Raw genomic sequence first — 26,203 nt, forward strand, 5'->3', positions numbered from 1 at the left:
AGCATTTTCAAAATTTTATCTGCACAAGAAACAGAAATAAAGATAATACACTGAAGCTGCCACACAATAGATTTAAAGCAAGCATAAAGAAAAAAAAAACAGGTGACAGTGGAGAACACGAAGCATAAAAATAAAAGAATAAAAGCAAGATCAACAAATAAACATTCTTATCAGATTTGGTTATGCCTAGAATTTAGTAGATTGAAAATATAATTTTTAGGTATCCCTTACTATACCAGGAAGTTATCATTGATTTATCATCTCAGTTATTTTGAACAGTTTGCACTTTTTCAAAAGCAATATAAAAGTCTTCATGAAACAGAAAAAAAATGTTTCTTCTAAATAGATTAACCTCTGAAATAAGTTTACAATGAAACATTTGGTAGTGTGTTAGCAAAAAGTAATGTTTTAAAGCCACACATTTTAAGATAATTTAAATAATTCCTGTTTTTCAGTAGGTTTTAATAATTTAACTTAATCACTTGTTCTTCTTAAACTGAAAAGTTACCTAATAAAAGCATTCACACATGTAAGTTCCTGATATACTTTACATATTATATTTCTTTAAATAATAATCATAATAAGGATAAACTAGTGTATTAAGAGTGTTTGTGGAATACACAGAGGTGCCATCTTGTGGATAACGCAACCATAGGCCAGTTATTGATGCTATAAGACTTATAAAATTCTATATTCTAATTTTCCTAACTGCTCAGAGAAAGTAATAATGTTCACAAGAGTTTAAAACCCGTTTAAATTCCTAAGCCCTGCCTATGAAATTATCACCTGAAGGACATATTCATTTCTTCTGAAGTTAGTATTAACCTAAACCTTATTAATATGTAAGTTGGGGAACATTGGAGGATGGTCTCTCCAGTTTAATTAGCCTCTAGTGCTGATTTGTTTTGATAATATAAATAATTAGTTTAACCACAAAATTGATGTAACAGAAAAAATTGTCAGGCAATTAAATACTGCAATGATTTCAGCTCCTGGGAAATATATAGTATGTAAGTAGAGTAATAAAACTGAGATGTACTTGGCTTGAGCTACAAAACATCTTCTACTTGATTTGTCAAAAATATTTTTATGGATTCCATTTTCTTCATATCGGAAAACATACACTAATAAAAGTGTACTCAGAATAAAGCCTAAATTAATTCCTGTAGTTATCTTTCCCTTATATTAAGCTTTTACATGGCTTTAAAGTTAAAATATTTTTCTGTTCTCTGGAACCCATAAGTGTTAGCTGGCCATGGTAGTTGGAAGAATGTAATAAAATAATGAGAGATGTAGATGAATTCATGATAAAATGTTGTTTTTGTTATTTTCCCTTTCTATGAAGTTGATTTTTTTAATCCTGAAAAAAAATGTATTTTACTTTTCCACATGTGTATAATAAATAGTATACTCAAAAAAGTGATACCATCTTTTCATTTTTCTTTCTGTAGCTTTATGTTCCAACACTTTTATACTTAGAATGTTTATTTTTTTACATTATATGTTAGATTTCTTACTGATACTATTTATGATAGTAATAAGGATTTTATGTCTTATTATCAATGTTCATACTACTTAATTGCCGTCTTATTTTTGGCTTTAAATCATATGCATATGTAAACCAATGTTTAAGTATCAAGACTTTACAAGAGGGCATACTGCAAGTAAATCAATGAAAGGCCTTGACCATTAATATCTCCACTCATCCTAAAGAAACACTACCAAACTATTACTAAAACTTCATAACTTCCACTCATCATTAATTTCAGATGATTACCATCCATCATCAAGAAATATAATTTTTCTGTTCTTATGTATAATCAACTACACTGGAGTGAACACACTGATTTCCAGATGTGATATATGCTATATTTATCTGAAACTTTCTTGAGTGAATAGATGTAATTGTTTGAAACCAAAATATAAATTCTGTCTTAATTAATTACAATGAAATTTGAAATTAAATTAACGCATAGAGTAAAGATTATTATTATAAATCAGCATTAATTTAAAATATTTCTACTAGATTTTCCATCTCTGCTATTCATTCTCCTAAGAATTATATTATATTCCATTAATGTCCCTATATTGTACACAATTCAAACATTTATTCTTTCATATTTTATAAGTAAACTCCCTAAAAATTTTACTGATGCAATGAATAATCTTGATCATGTGTAATATTTAAGCAGAGAATTCTGTATTCTTAAAAAATCTTATTTGCTTATTTTAATACTACAAACTTAGGTCCCTTTACAAATGTATTCAGTTATTAATGAATCGTGAAGGATGTGGATATTTGACACAAGGGCCCTGCACAATACCAGGAGTATTTTTACTTCCCAATCTTCAGGGTGTCCTATACCTATGTGGAATAGCAGCACACAAACAAATCCAAAACAAAATAAGAAGTTACAATCTGTGTTTATTAAAAGAACCAGAATATACATTTATCTTAAAATGGTATATATCTATCTGTATGCTTTCTATGTGCAACAGGATATAATCTAAATTGGCTATTTATCTATCCCTGCTATTAAATGTTTATATTATTAAAATTTTATGTGATGTATGAAATGGAGGAGCATACTTTATTTTATAAATAATTATTTTCTCCATGAAATGTCTCCTTAGCAATTACAATGACTTAGCTGTATCATTTGTCTACCAGACATACAGTTGACATTCCCATTGTCCAAATTCATCTTTCTGATCTATCATTCAATTTTATGTCACTTTGATGGCAATGAATCTTTTTTTACACACATTTCCGTCTAAACTCCTATGTTGTTAGGCAGAAATAAATGAACAGCATCTTTCATGTTGGCCCAAAGTACATCCTGACAAATAGCCTTCTTGAATCTAGATTCTTGCACTTGACTAAGATGATTAAATTCCAAATAATACTGGGAGGGGCAATAACTGTAAGAAAAGACCACTGAGTGGCACCTGGCTGGCTCAGGAGGTAGGACACACAATTCTTGATTTTGGGGTCATGAGCTCAGGCCCCATGTTAGGTGTAGACCTTACATAAAAATAAATTAATAAGAGGTGCCTGGGTGGCTCAGTTGGTTAAGCATCCAACTTCAGCTCAGGTCAGGGTTCGTGGGTTCGAACCCTGTAATGAACTCTGTGCTGACAGCTCAGAGCCTGGATCCCTGCTTCAGATTCTGTCTCCCTCTCTCTCTGCCCTTCCCCTGCTTGAGCTCTGTCTGTCTCTCAAAAATAAATAAACATTTAATTTTTTTTAATAATAAAAATAAATAAATAATCTACAAACATAAAACAAGAGGAAGGAGAAGAAGGACCACTGAATGAGACACTATTATAAACCAAGTTAATTTACAACATTATTTTCTACTCGAAATTTTAAGAGTTTTGGGTAATAATGTTTCTTATTTTTTAGTATTTTTTAAATTTTTTAAAACTTATTTTTGAGAGAGAGAACAAGTGGGGGAGGAGCAGAGAAAGAGGGAGGCACTGAATCCAAAGCAGGCTCCAGGCTCTGAGCTGTCATCACAGAGCCCAATGAGGGCTCCAACCCATGAACAGCAAGATCATGACCTAAGCTGAAGTCAGACGATTAACCGACTGAGCCACCCAGGCGCCCCTGGGTAATATTTCTAACTTCATTATTTTGAAGACACTAAATTGACTCCTCACTTTAAATACACAAATGCCTTTAAAATGAATATATTTTACATAACAATAACATTAATTTCCTCTTCTATTTAAGACTTTTGAATTTACATAGTGTTTCATACATTGCCTCACTTAATCCCTACAACTTTTTTTTTTTCTGTTTTGCTGTATGTAGCATTATCATTCTTATTCTATACATGAAAGTTATTAATTTTCCAAAGTTCTCACAAATAGTAGGTGATGGAGCAAGAGTTGGAGGCTGGATCTTTGCAGCCCAAATCTAGAATTCTTGCCCCTGTATCTCACATACAAACCTGCTACTAAGATTATTCAAACGGTTAAAACAATGGTCATGAGAGTCAGAACTTGAGAGGAAATTTTGAATGTATGGTTGATGAAAGCATATTTCATAGATTTTCAACTTTTAGAACTCCGATTGAACCATACAATAAAAATAATTGTCTGTCATTGAAAATGTGAAATAGTCTTAACAACTATTCGCCCTGAATCTGTTATTCACAAAGACACGTATCAACATAAAGGCATATCAGGGCACTGTGGGTGACCTTCCTTTCCCTAAAGGTGAGGATGGATGAAAAGAATTTCTCTCACTGTCTCTCCAGGTGGTTGTACTGTTTGCATGCTGAGCTGCACAGCTTTTAAAGGGCTTGCCCTGGGATATGACTGGGCTGGATTTAGAAGGAGCCGGTCATTGAATAGCTCTGGTAATTCTTGCATCTCACAGTTATGCGGCTGACAGCTCCTTTGGTGGAGAAAGCATAGATATATTTCAAGGTGATGGTAGTTTTGTCCCTCTGGCAGCAAGCTGCTGCGACCGGCTTAGCCCATTATCCCCTTCTCCCACTGGATTTAAGCCTGGGGAGAAGTCCGGGGCTTTTGTCAGGATAGAGAGTAAGGGATGGGTAATTATTCCCTGTTCGTGCTCAAAGAGAACAGCACTATATTCTAAAGTAGCCTTCAATTACTGAAATGGGTTTGTCTATGGTTCTAGTGACTTATAAATTACCCTTTGTAAAAACCAATATTTAACATTACTATTTTGGTGATGTTACACTTTTAATGTCTCGCATTTTAAGCTTCATTATACAAAACTTTGGAGATACTGTTTAACATTCAGGGAGTAAAATGCACCTCTATTTTATTTTATTAGAAGATTTAAAAGTATAGATGGCTACTGTGAGCAAATTGATTGAAAGCTCCACTGTATAGTTGTCTACACTGTAATTTTTCTCACCTTGACTTTCTTAATCTCACAGGGTAGTTCTGTAAAATCAATGCAAAGCAATTACAAAATTTACAATTCCAGATGTTATTATTGCATTAATATTTCCCTTTAATATCCATTCTGGGAAATACCTTTCATAAATATTGCCACTTCATAAATATTTTAAAAAATAAAATTCTCACAGATCCCAATTAATTAATTATGTAAAATGGTCCTAGCATATTTGAGGGGCAGTATTTTCAGTTTGCTCACCTCCAGGAGCTCAACATCACTTTCATTCCCCTTTCAGCCAAAATTATAGCCAGAGATGAGCATTTCAATTTGCAGCTGACAGTTTAGGGTTAAGATATGATTCCAGGTAACAGAAGCCAATGAGAGTACACCCAGTTGATGTTTGTGACATCATCTTCCAGTCGGAGTACATAGAACAGCTGAGGTAGCGTTCAGTTTCAGCCCCAGTGCCATTATGATGGATGTTTACATCTCTTCATTGAGAGCCAATTATCTCGCTTTTGTGTGAGGCCCAAGGATCACTCATGCTGCCAGGCTGCACAGAGCACTGTTGGATCTAGCTGAACGAATTGTTTTCCCTGTCTCTGGTAAGAGCCTCTTCTGTTTTACCTTCTCTTTCAAAATAAAGGTAGATGTGTCTAACAGAGGAAACAGTGTAAGAAACTGGTGTCAGGGTCGAACAGGATTACTATCCGGTAAGCTTTTAATCAGAACAGTGTTTAGCATTATTAAAAGGAAAGGTGGATTTAGCAAAATGAATTGAAAAAGAGCATGCTAACGTTTACCTGGCAAAGTAATTTGCAGTAGAAAATGAATGGCAGGTAAATTCAGCTTTTCTTTAGAAAAGGAAAAGAACTACTATTATAGGATCATTATTTTGAATATGTTTTTTAGAAGAGACATGTGGATATGTAAACCACTCTGCTCCATTTCTTTATACTTTGCTATTAGTAGCAAAGAGTAAGAGTGGTCAACCCAAGTAGTATTGCTATAAATTTAAAATGAGTCAAAGTTTCTAATTGTTAAATGATAGTTCTTTGGGACAGTTTTCCAAGTTGTATCTATCCAGAAAAACAAAATTTACCAAGTGAGCCAAGTCTTTAGCTTCTGGAATGAAGTTGTACTACTTTGTATTTACATTTGCCATTTTTCATCTAAGAAAATGATGATAGCAAATACTTTTAAGGAACAGTGTGGGAATTATTTTTCTGGAATTAAGAGATGTTAAAATCATTGATTGCATTAAGTGCTTTTGCATGTAATAGCAAAATACTGTTTTACGGATTTGTGGAATATTTAAACTCTGACAATAAAGCTTTCAATTATTCAATAATCTATTAGTAGTGATATTTACACCTGAGGATCCTTACGCTATTATAGCAAAACAAATTTATGTAGAGCTGTTGACTTGCTGTAGATCTAGGAGACTGAATCTGACAGAGATCCTGAAACATTAGATACAATAAAAGCTTTTAATTGACTGGAAATGTGCATATGCTACGAAATGAAGAATTCAAAAACACTTTTAACTCCTCAAATATTGTCTGTGATCACAGTGTAAAGTAGCAGACCTTTGTCATTTTAGAGTGGAATGAAGTTATTTATCAAAGACACAGAAACGTGTAAATAGCTGGCACTTAATTTAACACATTCTTTTATTTTAATACTGTCACCATCTCTTCTAGGGTAATAAAACTTTTGACTAATGACTTATCCATCAGGCTCCAGTATACTCGTGCTTTGCAGATTTATTTTTACTCTACTTTAACATAGAATATGTCTGCCTGTGCAAGCCAGTAATTTGGATAACTCGGAATCAGGATTTGGAGGTGCTCAAGTTGTACTTCAAGACAGCAGGGATTTCTCAGCTGTGTCACACTTCTGTCTCTCCTACTAGCCCGGTCCTGTTTGGCAGTGCTTGGCATTACTGTTGCTCGAATTGTCTCTTTCAGTCAATCAGGTCTGAACAAAACTGACTTTATAGAAAATGTCAGATGTGTATTAATGGAATCAAAAGCACTGAGCCTATTGTCTCATGCAAAACAGCGTGTTATCCACAAAATCTCACAAGCTTAAATTTTTCACAGGGAGGTTTAGGTTGCGTATTCTGTGAATTTCAAAATCTAAAAGTGGGAATCCAAAAGTTTTGATAATGTGAATGTGAAAGCATAACGATTCACCACTTTGAAATGAATTTTTTCCCTTAAGTACTTTAAAGTAGAGTTGAATAACCCAAAGGTCCTGACTGTCATTTTCACAGGTGATCAATCTTGACTAGAGGAAAACAGTTGTTTCCTAATAATTAATTCTCTAAAAATCTATTTATATCATTCTGTCAGCAATGAAGAAAAATCTTACTCAGCCAATGAACAGTCTAGACATTTAGAATTGTACTTTCTGCTGAATGCTTCTCTTGGTATTACTGTCTGTAATGACAAATACACTGCTTTGGTAGTTAGAATTACTCATTTACTTGTTTTCCTCTGAATGACTTTGTACAACATGGATGTGCATGATATGATCTACCTCGTTGGTTAACTTTTTGACAGAAAGGTTTCGTTTTTTATTTTATTTTATTTTTTTAAAGAGAGGGCATCAATGGGATCATGGCCATTTCCCATGCCACAAACTCCCTGGGAAGAACTCTTAGTATAGGAAGCCACGGGTGGAAAATGTATGATGGTGCACATATTGCTGTGTTCCTTGTCTCCTTTTTAACATATATGTCCTTTGTCCAAGTTAAGTAATCATCTTTTTGTTTCTTTTGCATTTTTCTTCTCTATATTATCTTATCCAGTTCTTTGTGGTGTACCAAGTTACATGTTAATTAAGTGACAGGTTTTGCAGGTCTTAAGAGGTGGAAACAGTGCACAGGGATAAAAGGTTTCTATTACCTTTTCTGAAGTTCTCTGCATTTCCCAGAGGCTGAAGGTGTTATATGTATTGTTTTCTTTTGAAAGTGGTTCTTCAAATTATATTATTACCTATTCCAAAGTAATATTCTTTTTTTCCTCTTATATGCCTTAATCCTCTCCTGGAAATTAGTTTATTTAAGTACCTTCATTAGCTTCTTTTAATTATTGAATACATGGATACCATTTAGTTTTCTGCTTTCTTAATTCAAGTACTTGGATATATCATGAATTCTTTGCTTGTCTTAGAAGCTCTGGACCTCCATGGCCAACTTTTTAGTTAATACAAAAAATATAGTAACCATGATGTCATCTTAACTTGGATCTGTATTAGTATGCAAATGCATGGATATTTCCATGTAGATTTTATGTACATGAACAGGTTTATATACACTTTAAATGTTTAAAGTGTTTTCATGGACATAATATTCATTTTCAAAAATTGTTCTGTGATAAAGTAATTTATATTATGGTTCAAAGAAATAGAGACTAATAGTTGTTTTTTTTTTTTTTTTAATATTTCTTCATTTTTGAGAGACAGAGACACAGAGCATAAGTAGGGGAGGGAGCAGAGAGAGAGGGAGACACAGAAGCTGAAGCAGGCTCTAGGCTCTGAGCTATCAGCACAGAGCCCGATGTGGGACTCAAACTCATGAACAGTGAGATTATGACCTGAGCCTACGTCGGAAGCTTAACCAACTGAGCCACTCAGGTGCCTCGAGACTAATAGTTTTTAACTTGTTGCCAAAGATTACCTAGCCAGTAAATCAGTAAATGGAAAAATCAGGACTCAGAAAAGAATTTTCAAATTTAAATGTCCCCAGTCAATCAATCAATCAATCTTCCTCCCTTCCTTCCTCCAGCCTTCCAAATATCTGACTATTTATGTGGCTTGTGTGTTGCTGTAGTTGTTGTTATTGTTGTTGTTGTTGTTGTTGTTGTTGTTGTTGTTTTTGGCTACTCTGTGCCAAGCAGTCATCTAGGGGCTTGGGATTTATTTATAACTGAGCTATATAAAAGTCCTTGTTTTTTTTCATGTTATATTATTTTTTAAGTCTGTCAGACTCTCATCTATAAATTTACTAAAAATATTTCATGTATTTCAAGGTATGGCAGATATAACAACTTACTAGTAAATAAGAAACATGAGTTGTAAATGATGGATTTATTTTCATTTCTTGTGTTTCCATGTATCTTTAAGTTCTCAGGTATATTCTAACATAAAATGAACTCGTAAATACTTCACACTTGGGCATTACAGAAATTTCTATCAATTATTTTATAACTCATACTTGACTTGGAATGTGATCTCTGCAACTTTACAAAAATAAAATGACTACCTTGCAATGGATTACAAAAATCATTTGGGACAAATTTACCTTGTATCTGTAGTTTACATTCAGGCAATATAGCTTTATATTTATCCTCTATTTTATAATAAAGTCCTTGATTATCGTAATACATTGAGTATACAGTTCTTTGGTTTTAGATAGGGTTTAGATAAGAGTATAAGTAGGAGAGTGAGAAATGGATGAATTTTATTTTCTTTTAATTAAAAAATAACAGTATTTTCCAAATGACAGCAGTTTGTGTTTGAATAAAGCAAACAAGATAACCTGAAGTTTAACATCATTTTTTTCAGTAGTTTGGAATACATTAATAGTGGTTCCCAGGATAGTTGAACTAAAAGTGATATTTACTACCCATTGAATTTATTTGCAGATGCCCAGTGATTTAAAAGAAAAAAAAAAAGGCCTGAAATCGAACCTCCTCAGAGAAAATCAATCTGTACATAGAACCTATCAGTTGAAGATAAACCATTTTCAGATGGTATCATTTAATTAGCCACTGAGGAGTCTATCTAGTGACATACATATAAATCGTGAAACAATTCAAAATTGCCTGCACACACCTGATTTACCACAAAATATTTTACTTTTGTAATATTGCATAATAATAAAGTTATATCCCTGGACTTAGTCCCTTTACTAATGTGCAGTGTGCAATGTGCACATTGAAATGTGCAAAATGAAAGTGCAAAATTAGAATGCAATAATTAAGAGTATGAATTAGCAATATGTCAAGGGATATTAAACTGTGAATGTTTTACCAACAAGTGTTACAAGGTACCAGGTCTTGAATTTAACTAATTCTATGTAACAATATTCCAGAATTAATTTTGTAATGTTTATGATAAATTATGAATTGACATAAGACTGCATTTTTTAAATACAAAATTCTACCAAAAGCAGAAGATTGGTTGTTTGTTCTGAGATACTGATTTCACAGCCAGGAACAGAGCATGGTATAAAGATAGCTTGGTCAAAGTCTCCGTTCAGAAGTGACTCTCTACCAATATGCCATGACCTGCTGTAAAACTCTCAGAGGTGTACCATAGCATTTGAATCAATGTGAAAAATATAGTTTTGCTAAAACAGAGAATGCATATTGGTACCGCGAACTCAGATGAAATACTGAGCTGGGTGAAATTTATAATGTGGGGTGAAGCATGATACAATCTGCTGTCATTGGTAGGCTGGTGAGTTCCAACAACTTTTCTCAATTTAAATGTGTCAGACAATGATTTGGGGCGCCTGGGTGGCTCAGTCAGTTAAGCGGCCGACTTCGGCTCAGGTCATGATCTCGCAGTCTGTGAGTTTGAGCCCCGCGTCGGGCTCTGTGCTGACAGCTCAGAGCCTGGAGCCTGTTTCGGATTCTGTGTCTCCCTCTCTCTGACCCTCCCCCGTTCATGCTCTCTCTCTGTCTCAAAAATAAATAAACGTTAAAAAAATTATAAATGTGTAAGACAATGATCAGATGAACAAACACTTCTACTCAGTAGAGCAATAAATATCATAAGCCTTCAAAGACACTCTTTTGTTAGATTCTGTATTTACCTGCACTATGGTAAGAATATGGTTTCTGGGACCAGACTACCCGAGTACAATTTCTTGCCCCATCCTTTTCAGGCCTTAATTTCTTCATTTAAAAACTGAGAGAAAGAAAAGTAGCCACTTCATAAGATTTTTGTGAGAATTTCATGAGCTAATCTTTTAAGTAATGAGGTCAGCGTCTGTCATAGGGTTTGTGCTCAATCACTGTTGTCTTCTTTTAGTACTCTCATTGACACTTGCTTAGTATTTTATGCATGTGTGTGTTTTAATTGACTCGGGAGTTTCATTGAATCCAACATTTACAAACACAAAACCTTTGGGACATAGTCATATTAATTCCTCTTTAAAACTTGACACTGACTTCAGGAGATTTTAGTACTAGATATAGCCTTATCACTTACTGCATGTAAGATGTCTGATATGTCATGGAAATCACAGTTTTAACATGAAAAATGAATTAAATTTAAAATGGATTAAACCACTTTTAAGAGCTTTTTCCAGCTTTAAAATTATATGATATGGGATATCATATATATAAATATACATGTATATTTACAATACATATATACACAAATATGTGTATAATCCAAATGAAAAGTTCAATAACTTTACTTTTGCATTTTATCCTAGTTTACTCTGTCATTACCTTTTATTCCATTAGTTTTCATGAGTTGATGGGACTTTGAAACTTGTAGTTATAAAAGGTTTTATTTGTTCTCATGTATGTAGAGATCAGCACTCTCATGCTTTCCAGTAGTTCATTGTCTCACATGGGTGATGATGTGGTGATATAATTAGGCTAAAGTCCTTCTCTAGCTCGTGCTGTTCTCTGGCCCTAACATCCTCTGAAAGGTAAATTAAGAGTGTTTTGATTTTAAAATCTGTATGCGTGTGTCTGTGTGTTTTGTTTTGTTTTGTTTTGTTTTGTTTTGTTTTGTTTTGATGGAGCATCTACCAAGTGTCCAAGAGAGATCCAAGAAGAAAGGATAAATTATTCTCTTCTCCACAGTTTATAATCTTGTAGAATCAATGTGCTAATGTATGTGAAAAACCTAAAAGAACAATCATTTTACTATATTTTTTCACTTCTAAATGGACTGCCTCATTCCACAAATTACTTAGAGCATGGGCACATAGTTATTAAGCATTAAGACATGCCAACAATGAACACAAGCACCAATGCTAGTCTTAAAGGGCTCATGGTCTAGAGGCCAACACAAACTTGAACATAAATAATTAGAACACATTGTGATAAGTTTTATACTAGCAGTAGCACAGAGTCCTGAGGTTAACACGGACAAGGAATGACTTATTTTACCTGTAAAAATCAGAAAAGTTATCCAAAAGAAGCTGTCATTTGTCTGAGTTTTTAAAAATGAGTAGGGAATTTCCCAGGTCTAGAATAGTAGAGGATATTTTAGGCAGAGGTGCCTCCAGGAAATATAAAGCCAAAATGGGAGGAGAAAGCATAGTGTGTTTATGTAAGGACCAATGTTTAGTATGACTGGAGGCAGGGATGAAGGGGAACTAAAAATGAGCACCAAAGTATCAGTACAGATGCTGTAAAAATAACCTGTAGGGACAACCTGGTCGTAACTGCATAACTGTAAGCCTTGGCTGCTTAAATTGAGTGTTTTCTAAATTTAAATGCTGTGGAAGATGTGTGATAAGATACATCATTGTGATTTTGAGTAAATGTGAAATGTTTTTTGAAAGAAAAAGTAAACAAGATTACCAAAGACTATTTAAGGCCGTTTGACCCATCAAAGGAGGAAGAAGGCCAGGAAAATTCACTTCATTAAATTTCAAATAGCGTTATTAAATTTCCCATTCTATTCATTTATTTTAAATGATGGGTAATATCCAATGGGGTGACTAATTACTCGGGAATACAGAGGAGGGTCACACATGACAGAATTGAACAGAATATCAGGGTTTGGGAAAGAGTCCTTGAGTCAGTAATCATTCACTTTTGATGATCCTGACCAGACTTCATCTAAGGAATAGGAACTATATATTCCCGAGTGACCCAATGTTTCAGTGTTGGGCTAGGGTCAGCAGGAAGATCTAGAAGATTGAACTCCTTCCTTATAAGATGACTCAATTCATTATGGTCATTTTCTTTAATCGTTTGAACCACATTACATACAAGCTATTTATTTAAAAATTATTTTAAAAGAAAAACAAAGCATCATTCCATTCCCTTCTTGCTGTGATTTAGGTGGCATATGATTTATGAAAAACACAAAATAGTTATGGGGAGAAGAGGGAAAGAAAGAAGTATTGAGCATTAGAAAAGAGCATACACTAGTTTCACAATTGCCCCATTAGACCGTCCCAAAAACTGTTAATCTAAGTTTATTCATGTATACAATAATGGTGAGTCTCCAATCTGGAAAAAGAGATGGCATCCAAGAGAAGCATAATCCGTTAGGCTTTATCTACAGCCTCCCACATCTACAATACTATAGGAACTCTGGTAGGTGGTGGAGATAACAGAGATAAGTGTGGTGTTGATGTTCAATCTGGAATACAGGTGCCATGGTGAGACACAAGACACAATACTATAAGTCACCCCAGGAAAGGTAAGACAGGTGTCTGCCTGCTTCTGGGAGAACTCCTTCCAGCTTGCTTGGATCTTCAATGTTAACTCTCAGAGCAATAGCTCGTAATGAAACGCAAGTTATAACTTTAGATTAACAAGGAGGAATGGTGTTGAAGATAAAAAAAAATAGACAGGAACTATGAGGCATTAAAGAGGTGAAGATCCAAGAAAGTAAACATTTTAGAGAAAGTAGGCAGAAAAAAAAAGTATAATAAAAATCCATTAGCATACAAGATTGCTATAGTTAATGATAGAGTATGAAAAATAACTATAGGGAATATTGTATTCCCTTGAAGTCAAGGATTCTGCCTAATTCATACCCATTCAAAGAAAAGCATTCAGCAGATGTTTGTTAAATGAATGCTGGAGTGAAAGAAGGAATCATAGACGCTGCTTTTCTTCCTCCTTCTATACTTTGGATATGCTATGTTTGAGATGCCCATTAAGAAACAAAGAAGATATACTTGGTAGCTATTGGATATATAAGACTGGAGTTGAGATATTTAGTAACCATCTTCAAATTGTTCCCATTCAAAAGCAATATGACTAAAGGACATCGACTGAAGAAGGAGCTTTAGGAAATTCTATTTAGAGCTTGTGAAGAGAAAGCTGAACTAAACAAAGGACATTCAGAATGAGATGCCTTTGATTCAGAAAATTAAATCTATACTATTAGACCTGCCTCCTGACTTCAGATCAGGAAGGCAAAAGATGGTCCTAAGGGTGGGAAATCCATATAAATCTGTATGTGGGAAGAATACATTCCTTTTTCTACTTTCCCCATAACCTCTTTTCTTTCTCTTTTCACCTAAAACTCTTCAATATCTTTCTATTACTTGTAGGGTAATGACAATATTAATACAGTTTATAAAGGCCAACATCTTTGGTCTGTATATTTCACCATTATATGACTTATTTTCATCTCTCTTACAATCTTCTCTGTCCCATTCTTAAGACTTACTCATGCCATTCCTTCTGGTTAGTGGGTTCCTCTGAACCTCCTTCACACACTTACCTCCTACTCATCATCATTCAAATCTCAGTTAAAGAAGTGCATCCTTGCAGAGGTTCTCCTTCACCTCCTTGACCAGGTCAAATCTTCCTATTACAGGCTCTTAAAACAATATTTAACACTTGTAAGAGTTACAGTTGGAGGATTTCTTGGTTGATTAAATGATTAGTTCCATTCCTCCTCACTAGACCTTAATCTTCACGAAAGTAGTTACAGAGTCTGTTTTGAATCACTAGTGAATCTCCAGCATCAAGAATAATCTCTAGAGTAAGGAGAGCAGCTCAGTAAATGGTGTAGGCAAACAGAAGCTGGGAAAAAAATGTATTAGCATCAGGGCAAATCAAAAGCACATGATTGCTAGTGAATCTTTTTTTTTTTTTGAAGTTTATTCTATTTATTTTGAGAGAGAGAGAGAAAGAGCATGAGTGGGGGAGAGCAGAGAGGGAGAATCCCAAGCAGGCTCCACACTGACAGCACAGAGCTCCATGCAGGGCATCAGCTCACAAACCATGAGATCTTGACCTGAGCTGAAATAAAGAGTCAGATGCTTCACCAACTGAGCCACCCAGGTGTCCTGATGCTAGTGACTGTTACAGAATGAAAAACTGAATGGGCTTTCTGAGAGTATTAAAATACTTGTCTGTTTCTGCAGCCTCCTTGTTACTAATATATGGGTGACTCCATAGCTAATTATAATACGTTAAGTAGATAACAAAATTATAGATTGTGCACTTTTGAGATATGTGCCAAACTACAAAAATACTATCAATATTTACTTGTAAATCTTGGTATAAATATAGCATACAGATAGTTGGAACATACCGAGTATTGAAGGATACAAAGAGGTGTAGACTTTGTAAAAGGTATAGAAACCGAGTGACCATATGTAAAACTTGTACCAGGTATAACTGATGTTACTGAAACTGGAAAGAATGTAATTGAGAATGTGGTGGTCAACCATATGAAAGGCAGCAGAAAGGCTCAAAATATAGGAACAAAGAAAACTGAACTTTAAATTGAAGGGAAGGTCACTGGTGGCCTTAAAGAAAGTAGTTTGAGATGCTAGACAGCGAGGAGTCCAGCAGAAAATTGATTTTTAGGAATTGAAACCATGTTCAAGCAATTTAGAACTGAAAAGGAATAAAGACCTTCTGGATATAACTGTCAAGCAATAACTCCTTCATAACTGGAAAAACTTTTCTTGATGGATGGATGGATGAAATATTAGGTAACATTTACCCTTTTAAATTGGTTTTCATAACTTGTAGCAAACACATTTATAATAAATAGCTGGATACTAAATATCTAGTTATTATGTTTAAGACATCATGGGTTTTTTTTTGTTTTGTCTTGTTTTTTGTTCTTTGTTGTTTTTTTGTTTTTTTTTTAAGAAGAGCGATATAGCCAAAAATGTAGAAAATTGTGGTGTTATTTACTCAGGAGTTAATTTATTCTCATAAAAATGATTCTGTTTCAATGGAAGCCGTTTATAAGCATCTTTATAGACAATAAGCAGCTCTTGCTTTGCAAGCAAAGAAACAAATAAACCTTCCAACATTAAGACTTGGGCCCTCCAGAAAGCCACAAAACAATCTAAAGAAGCAGTGTTGTGCCAGGAAATATTCATGGCCTGCTAAATAGAAAAGCTCTCTTACCTGAAAACATTGGAAAAATTAACCAAAACCCCAAAAGAGAAAGATATCCAGTGGATATGGATTAAAAATCTGTATGATTCAAGAGAATACTATCCTAAAATATATAAATATGAATACAAAATATGTGTATATACATTACATATCATTACCTATATAAATATAGAGGAAACATCTGTTTTGAAAGTTGGCTATACATTGAACTACATATTCTGGTAGCTTACCAGAGCTACCATGATTCTACAATGATTATAGAATTCTTCTTAAGACATTTCTGATCCACATAGGAAAAAAACACTTTGATTAATTTATTTGTTCTTGTTGTTGTTAGGAAGGGCAAGACATCTTTAGATATTCTCGTCAGGAGAGAAATGATATTCCTGTTTCCAAAATAGTATGAGAAAAAAAAAAGCAACAGACTTTGCCTGCTAAGTCTAGCAGCTAACACAGAAGGACTGTGATGTACCATGGATTCAGAGAAAAGTGAGGTCAAAGGGGATTAGAAATCAGAAAAGCTGGCCACTGCACTAGGCCTAGGGAATACCATGGCTGCCTCCATGTGATAGAGATGCTCAGTTAGCAAGATTTTATACTGAGGCTCTACTGAAGATGGCTGTACCTGCAAAACAAGCACAGGCACAGGGACCCAAAAGTAATCCAAGGACGCTCGTGAAACCAAAATATGAGGAGGTCCAAAAAAGATATCAAAGCATATCTGAGGTCTGAGAAGAGGGATCTAGGCAAGCAGACTGGATTCAGAGACAAGATTCTAGTTTTCAAAAAGTCCAAGGAGGCAGAGCCTCAGTGGGGAAATCTGCCTTGCTAACAGGGGACCTGGCAAACTGGGCTCCCCTTATCAGCAAGACCTCAAGCAATAGACAGAGATTCGAGGTCAGAGAAGTACCAGAATCTGGGGTGGATTTGGACCTATAGGTTGGGTTCATAGCTCTATTGATGAAGAATCAAGGCCTGACCTGAAGCTCACTATTTGGTTTAGTCATCTGATTGTAGGCTAGGGTATGAGAGGAGGGGCTAGGAGAGTGGGTTCTGAAGCCAGCTAGCTGCATATGAGTTTCTGGCTTCCTCACTTACCAGTGGTATGGGCATGGGCAAAGCACTTCACCTGTCCACGTCTCAGTTGCCTCACCTGAGGGATGCTGTGAGGATCACACAAGTTGATTTATGGCATCCATTTGACACGACACTGGCACTCAGTACATGCTGGATAACTGCTGTACCTTAGTACCATGACTAACAGGCAAACGCCATGCTTCGGTACCACTGCTCCTCAAACTCATCTCTGAGAGCAGATACATGTTCCCTTTGCCTGGAGCATCTGCAGTGTCCAACCTTTTCATTCTGTATGTCTCAGTGCAGATATCATCACTGGTGGGGTATGGGGGCTCCTTCCTAGAACATCATGGCATGGGTGAGGTGTCCCTCTTTTGTGCTCAAATGGCTCCTGCACATTCCTTATTTTCCTTGTTTTAATTGCCATTTCTTTGTATCTCCCATTAGACCCTCAGCTCCATATGTTTGGGGATTTCATGCATTTTACCTACTGCTATATCAGCAGTGCTGGCATAAAATAGAAACTCATTAAATATTGATTAAATGAATATATGGTGAGAAGCCCCAGACTTAGATCCCTTTGGAGAGCCATAATCTGAAAGGATTTCTCTGTTACAGCTTAATTTGAGAACTGGTAATTGGAGAGCCAGAATTAGAGGATCTGAGGTCCCTTTCAGAAAGTGGCAGTGAGAGGCACCTGGGTGGCTCAGTCAGCTAAGCACCTGACTCTTTATTTAGGCTCAGGTCATGGATTTATGCTCAGGTCATGATCTCACAATTCATGGGCTTGAGCCCTACATCAGGCTCCTTGCTGACAGTGCAGAGCCAGCTTGGGATTCTCTCTCTGCACCCCCCTACCTCCTGTACATGTGCTCTTTCTCTCCCCTAAATAAATAAGTAAATAAATAAACCTTAAAAAAAAAGTGAGAGTGAAAGTCACTCTTCTGTTAATCCCTGTCTGCCTCCTGCCACAATGCTGTTAGTGTCATTGGGGGTATCTCATGTAGATCCCAAGCTGCTGTGGCAGTCACCATTGTTCCCAACCTAGTTGATGTAAGCTAGCCTGGAGTCTAGACCACTGAACAACATCCCAGCACCATCAAACTGGAAGTATAGTACATGTGCTTCTGCCTGTGCTCAAATAGGCATGGGTATGCAAGACATTGCTCTTCTGAGTATTCAGAAATTCTTCCCAGCAATTGCACTACTAGATATTTATCCAAGGGATATGGGTGTGCTGTTTTGAAGGGGCCCATGCACCCCAATGTTTATAGCAGCATTATCAACAATACCCAAAGGATGGAAAGAGCCCAAATGTCCATCGATGGATGAATGGATAAAGATGTGGTATATATATATATACACACACACACACACACACACACACACACACACACACAATGGAGTATTACTCGGCAATCAAAAAGAATGAAATCTTGCCATTTGCAACTACATGGATGGAACTAGAGGGTATTATGCTAAGCGAAATTAGTCAGAGAAAGACAAATATCATATGACTTCATTCATATGAAGACTTTAAGACACAGAACAGATGAACACAGGAAAGGGGAAACAAAAATAATATAAAAACAAGAAGGGGGACAAAATGTAAGAGACTCTTAAATGTGGAGAACAAACAGACGGTTACTGGAGGGGTTGTGGGAGGGGCGATGGGCTAAATGGGTAAGGGGCACTAAGGAATCTACTCCTGAAATCATTCGTACACCATGTGCTAACTTGGATATAAATAAAAAAATAATAATTAATTAAGTTTTCTTTGGAATAAAAAATGATGAACAAACTCCACCAGTGGTGCTACGTGCTGAAACCAGGTTGGGAGCTTAAAGACTGCTAGAGCCTGAAATCGAGACTTAGAAGTCAGAGGGGCTATGCTAGACTATGGTGCCTCTTTTCTTCTCCTGGGAAATTCTCACTGCATGGGGCATGTAGTTGTCTTCTGTTGCTGTGTGAATTACCACAAATGTAAATGCCTAAAACAGTAGACATTATCTCACAGTCTCCAATAGGTCAGTGATACAGACACAGCTTAGATAGATCTTCTGCTCAGAGTTTCAAGAGGTTGCAATAAAGGTGTTTATCAAGCCGTGTCCCTTTCTGGAGTTCTCTTTCAGGCCCGAGTGATGGTTGGCAGAATTCTGTTCCTTGTGACTGTGAAACTGAGGTCCCTATTTTCTTCCTGGCCATCAGCTGGAGTCTCCTCTAAGTCCCTACAGGTTGTCTCAGTTCCTTGCCAGGAGGCTCTCCCCACAGAGCAGCTTACTCCTTCAAAACCAGAAGAGTCTCTTGAGTGTGCTAAGGTGGAGTCTTATATAACAGTATAACCACGGGCGTAACATCCCATCACTTTTGCTATATTCTACTGGCTACACATAAGTCACAGGTTCTACCCATACTCAAGGGGAAGGAATTATGCAAGGACGTGACTCATTAGGGACTACCTTAAGTTGTGTGTACCATAGATTGCACATCTGGATTCCTTTAGCAGCTGGAATGAGTACCCCTCCCTCTGCATTTCTGACAGCTCTGAGGCACCAGCAGAACCCATAAGGAGCTGGAAGGTGTGTGCATGTGTGGAGGTGGTGACTCGGCGGGGGGCGGGGGGTGTGATTACTGTCTTTCAGAAGCCATTGTTGGGGGGCTTTGTACAGATGGGGTTGGAAGCATAGCTAATCTTTCAGGAGTCCCCATGTCCCCACTTTTCCTCTTCTTTTAGCCTTTCAATAACCTCAAAAGACTCCAATATTTATTCTAAAGTACTTTCCCAGACAAACCAAATCAGTAAAGGTTCTGGAAACTCCTAGCCCTGTATCACATAACCTGATATCCAGAAACTGTAGGATTAAAAAAAGAAGTCAGTACATGTGGAATGTGCATTAGGAGAAATAGTGAAAAAAATACTATTGTAAGGTCCCATGCCTATCCACATGGGAACAAAGTATCAAAACTGGGCACTCTGAGAGGACTATTGAGGCTTCACTGAGTCTTTTAAACAAGAGAAATGAGGCTGTTTCACACAGAAGAGAGACTGAACCTGAAACAGCATCAGCAGGTGGCAAAAAACAACTTTCTGGCTGGTGAGCTGAAAGGCAGTGCTGTGTTTCTTTGCATTTCTCCTGAAGGTTCCTGCAACTGGAAAGTTTTTATCGCATGCTCTCTGGAGCTGGACTGGATGGGTGCAGTTACGACCACCATGCCCTGATCGCTTCTGAAAGGGAAAGTTGCCCTACTTAAGACTGAGACCCTGGAGAAAACTCAAATTTCACTCAGTGGCCCTTAAATGTTCTTCCTGAGGTCTTAGGAAACTGTGTATGAGGCCCAGCTAAAGGGAGACACTAGGGCAATTTGATGGGAGAGTAAAAAAAATGAGGTAGGCAGTGGAGCAGGGATAACCTCTGAGACACATGACTGTGACGCTGTAGTCGGTCACATGGATGGCTTCTCCATTTCCTCCCCTCCCTCAGTCTGTGAGGGATGATGTGAGGACAGGGCTGGCCAAGCAGATTCAGGTGAGGCTCAGGAAGATGGGTTTTGGTGCGACCAAACCAAATAACTGCTCAGACCGAAGCAAAGGGCTTGTCAGCACTGTCAGGTGAAGCTGACATGTGGTTAACTACGTGCAGTTACAGCTGAGGGAGCCTTACTTGGTGGCATTTGGGTGACTGTTTATACAGTGCTTTCCCACATCTAGTAGTCAAGCACATCTAGGTTCTGGGGACAGCCTGGATCAACTGCCACTGAAACACTCACACTGATTCCAACCGCCTTTTCCTTGTGACCCACTCTGGGGAAAATGTGAGGACCAAAAAAATAATCACAGTAATGAATTATAAGCCAGTGAACAAAATAACCATTCACAAGTCCGTGTCATTAATACATAGAGAAATAAATGGGGGAGAAGTTATGGTCCCTTTTTGCATGAGAGTGTAGAGAACCAACTAAGAGATAGAGAGACAGACTGGGAGTTGGCAAATAGTCACTTTGTTTGCATAATAGTAAAGATCAGATCAAACAAGAATCACTCATAGATGCTAATCGGAGGGGTAGATTTTAAATGTGGAGCCAGATATTTGCATGGTTGTAATGTGACTCCCTCAGAGACTGCCTCTTAGTTGCAGGGGAAAACAAAAATAATTATAACAGTAGAAAATCGGCAACACCTTGACTGTTATTTTAATTTTTAAAATAAACAATACCAATGAGAGACAGATGGGTATGATGTGCCCTCAGATTTGATTCACGGAGAACAGACTCTCTTATGTATTATTTCTGCAGGAATGCATAATCTAAAACTAATCAGAAAATATTAGACAATTCTAAAATGAGGAATATTCCATTAAAAAGAGGGCAAGGAAAATTGTGTTCTTCAAAAATTATCAGTGGCATGGAAAAGCAAAGAAAGGCTCTGATATGGTCTGATACTGGGAGAGATAAAAATGCTCTAAAGAATATTTTTGGTCAATAGACGAAGTTGGAATATGGACATGTGTTATTTTGAAGTATTATGCCAATATTAAATTTACTGAAGTTTAGAATGTTACTGTGGCCATAGAAGAGAATATCATTCTTAGAAATGAAAAATAAAAATATTTAGGAGTAAAAAGTCATGATGTGTGCATCTTCCTTCAAATAATGATAGAGAGAGGGAAAATGAGGGAGAGACAGAAAGAGAAAGGGAGAGAAATTAAACAGATGATAAATAGGGCAAAGTGTTAGTAATAGCTAAATATAGGTTAAGAATGTATGACTGTTCTTTATACTATTTTTATTCTTGCTACTTTTGTGTAAATTTGAAGTTACTTTCAAATGAAAAGTTTACAGAAAAATTATCGAGTACATATTGTTAAGTTTTAAAATAAGTAGTACAGTATATTTATTTTGCTCTCCCACTTGTTCAAAAAAGAATACAAACACTAAGACACACACTCATTAATATGCATGAAAGTGACTGGAAAGTTACATGTAACAAGAAAATGTTATTGGATTTGCCTCTGGGTCAGCAACTATATATCTGGATGGGAGAGAGACCTACTTTTCAACATATAATCCTTTTGCAGGGTTTGAATTAAAAAAAAAGTGGGGTGCCTGACTGGCTTAACTGGTAGAGCATATGACTCCTGATCTCAGGGTCATGAGTTTAAACCCCATGTTGAGCATGGAGCCTACTTTAAAAAAAAAAAAAAGAAAAGAAAAAAACAAAAACAAAAAGCCCTCACATGCACTTTTAAAATGGAAAAAAAAAAAAAAAAGATTGTTTGATTTAATTCAGCCCTAATACATAATTGGTTTCTGTACAATGGTCTAGGTTCTAGAAATATAATGAAAAGTTGTATTTTGAATCACATGCCTTAGAATAGCTCATGTTCTACTTGGAGAGAGAGGGATAAGATCTTTTAATCAATGAAGAAAGGTAAGAGAACTAAGATGTTATTATTAAAATGATAAAAGGGGGAAAATGTGAAACTTTGGTAGTATATCTGAATCTCCCACAGATGTAACTGCACCTCAGCTGAAGCCTTTCTACCTTATTTTTCTCACTATTTAAGAGGTTGAGTAACATTTTCCCACTACTTTCCAACATAAGGACATTCTAAGAATTAACAAGATCATTTAAAAATGTTTTAAAATTAATTAATTTATTCTTATTTATTCTTGAGAGAGAGAGAGAGCACATGAGCACTTGAGTAGGGGAGGGGCAGAGAGAGAGGGATAGAGAGAATCCCAAGCAGCCTCCTCACTGACAGTGCTGGAACATGGGGCTTGAACCCACGAGCCATGAGATCATGACCTGAGCTGAAACCAGGAGATGGATGCTGAACCATCTGAGCCACCCAGGCGCCCCAAGGATTGAGATCATTTTTACAGAGATTCCTGAACTTCATTTGGAGAGAATAGAAAATTAGTACAAACATATAATATTAATTGTCCTTTGTAAAACATGTTTCTTTGAAACACGGTCAAGTGCTGTAGGACCAGGAAAGAAGGAAAGGAGGAAGGGAGGGAGGGAAGGAAGGAGGGAGGGACAGAGGGAGGGAGGAAGAAATAGAAAGGAAAAAAGGATAAGCTTTCTTACATTCTTAAGATTTTTACCAGCTCTCTGAAATTTCTGTGTAATTTGGCCTTTTACAGCAAATGTAGTCATGTTCTCTCCTCCACAGGCTTCCATTAAAGCAAATTTTCATGTTATCAAAGCCAGATTTATTGAGACATCCAGAAGGGGATAACTTTGGGACAATTACCTTGCAGTTATTCCACTGAGATTGAATCAAAGTTTTCTATGGTCTCTGACAACTCTTTTGGAACATGTCCAGTTTTAATAATGCAATTGCTGTAGAACATTTCCTAAAGGAAAAAGACAAGAACATCAGCAGAATACCACTATATAAAAACAAAGTTAAAAGATTGTGTGCAGAAAGGAAGTTCAGGGTCAAACTATAAGATTTCAAAAGCAATAAATTCTAGGTTTGAAGTTGAAACATGAGTCTTAGAGTTTCCCATGGCATCATATATTACTGTTTGTACTGAACATTTTTTACATGTTATTCTATAGCCTCAGAATCTCAGAATACCAGGTCTGCCAGAAATGAACAGTTTAGATTTTTAAAATTAACACTATGTTTGCATAACACTTTATCTCTTTTTCTTTTTCCTGAAGGTTTTCACATTTATTATCTCATTTGAAAGCCTTTGCTGCTGGTTCAATGGCCTTTCCCTTAAATCACTTCACCTCTCCAGTAACTCTTTCATTCATCCTGTGACTGAAAAGTACACCGTAATTGTAACCATAAATAATTCTCTGTTTTATTATTGTGCTGGATGGAATATTGATTATTGAGTATAAAGGCTTAACACTTTGAAGATGGTATACAATACAAATTTAGACCTGCTACAAAGCTCTGTCTGTGCTGCCCAGGTTTTCTACCACATTGCAGCTGTGTCTCTTCTGCAAGAGCCTTGTCACTGCTGCCCCTGAGACCATATAAGCTCAATTCAAACAAACTTCTTAATGGTGTAGAGTGCACGTGGCCCACATTTGCATGCTGATACCTATTTTGCATATTTTGGTAAACTTGAAGATTATGATGCTGTAGTAAATGTTGTAGTAAAATTAACAAGACAACTATGCAAATGTATAAAACAGGACAAGGTAAAACTCAATTCCATTGAGTTCTTTCTTTTTTTAAATTTTTTAATGTTTATTTATTTTTGAGAGGCGGGGGGGAATGGGGCAGAGAATGAGACATAGAATCTGAAGCAGGCTCCAAGCTGTCAGCACAGAGCCCGATGCAGGGCTGGAACTCACATTTGGTGAGATCATGACCTGAGCCGAAGTCAAATGCTTAACTGACTGAGCCACACAGGTGCACCTCAGTTGAATTCTTTCAATCATGGATTCTTTACAAATAGTTCACAGCATCCTCTGTGTGTTCAGACTTTTGTATTACTTGACTTTCCAGTGTACTAGCACGTGATGAGCTTCGCTAACTCTAATATTTAGGACTTGCAAACCTCTGAATGGGAACTCTCTACTGGAGAAGAAAAATCATTAATACATTTTGGTAATGACCTTCTAATTTTATAATGCATTCACATGGCTTTTAAAAAGTAGAGGGAAATAACTAAACTGCAACTCAGTCATATTATTATTGCCTAAGTATTGATTTTATTAGAAATGATAACTAAGAGTGACCAAAAATTTTGCAAAATAATTCTATATATTTAAATGGCTCTGCAACAAAGCATCCCTATTTTAAGCTCACTTGCACAAAATGCCAAGCCGATGGGGTACAGAAGAAGAGAACAGTGAGCTATGAAACACACTTTGATTCACAAGAAATGAAAATTATAAAAGTATTACACATGGTCATCAGATAAAACATTGCTAAGAACCGCTTATGTATTATAATCATGTGATATCGTAAATTAGGCTGGCCTTATAAAATATGGAAGAAACAAATTCCTTGTCCTTCAGGATTGCAGCATAAAATTATTTATGAATAATTGTTATAGTTCATTTGACAACCTCCTTTTCAATAGATAGATGTCTTGTTTTCTATCTTCCTTAATGTCACATATCCTGATTCATGTCTTCATGAAAACTTATTTTATTGTCAAGGAACTTTGAGCCTCAAAAACACTTAAAGAAAATTGGCTTTTTCTCCTAATATATAACCTCTGCACAATGTTATCTCTCCTACTTCATTTTCACAGAGACATGAATAAAGAAAAGTTAAACCTACTGTAGCAGTGGTTTTCATTTGCTTGTAATGTCTGATTAAAAGAAAAGGTTTAGGGGAGGGGCAAAGGGACAGAGAGAATGAGAGAGAGAGAGAGAGAGAGAGAGAGAGAGAATTTTAAGCAGACTTCACAACCAGCATGGAGCCCAACATGATGCAGGCCTTGATCCCACTGCCTTGAGTGAGATCCTGACCTGAGCTGAAATCAAGAGTCGGCCACTTAACCGACTGAGCCTCCCAGGTGTCCCTAAAATAAAAGATTTTGATATTTTTCAAGTTGTACACATAAATGATTTTGCTTATCTTACTAGATTAAAATATTGTAAATAATGATTTTAATGTTAAGATTATAACTAAGATTTATATAATGTTTACCCTGTGCCAGGCACTGTGTTAAGCACTTCACAGGTACTTTTTCCTTAACTGCTCAACAATCCTTAGTGTTGAAAATGATTTATTATCACAATTTTATTGATAAGCAAACCTAGGATTAGTTAGGAGGGTAACATTGCTAGAGAGTGTCAGAAATAGAAAACAAACTAAAAGTTGTTTACATATCTCCAGAACTTGTATCCACACTGTTTATTAAATAAATTGCCATTTTGTTCATTTGTATGTGTTTATGTATATGTATGGTGTTTTCTACATTCCTATCATATTTACATTAAACTACATACCCATACTCTATTTTCTCTCTAAATACATATATATATATATATATATATATATATATATATATATATATATAATGTTTTATTGTTTTTCAAAAGATTAAGCTATTGGGACATGTAATATACTTACTTAACTTGTTCAAGATAATAGCCTTTTCTAGGCAGATAAATTTAGCTGAGATTTTTTTGAAAATGTCTCTAGCAATTATTTACTAAGATAATCACAGTGAA

General features: G+C 36.0%; 1 protein-coding gene across 5 annotated transcripts in view; it reads left to right on the top strand.

The window, feature by feature from the left end:
* The window catches only part of MGAT4C (MGAT4 family member C), a 729,331-nt gene that overhangs the window by 500,154 nt on the left and 202,974 nt on the right, over positions 1-26,203 (top strand). The window contains exon 1 of one of the 5 annotated variants that reach the window (XM_019434713.2): positions 4,749-5,487. The exons of the other annotated variants lie outside the window; for them this stretch is intronic. The gene's annotated coding sequence lies outside the window, so the exon portion shown is untranslated. Of the gene's footprint in view, positions 1-4,748; positions 5,488-26,203 lie in introns of those variants that run through there. 5 annotated transcript variants of the gene reach the window in all.

This window comes from Panthera pardus, unplaced genomic scaffold (genome assembly GCF_024362965.1).
Source record: "Panthera pardus isolate Hobbes unplaced genomic scaffold, ASM2436296v1 HiC_scaffold_6, whole genome shotgun sequence".
Classification (NCBI taxonomy): Eukaryota; Metazoa; Chordata; class Mammalia; order Carnivora; family Felidae; genus Panthera; species Panthera pardus.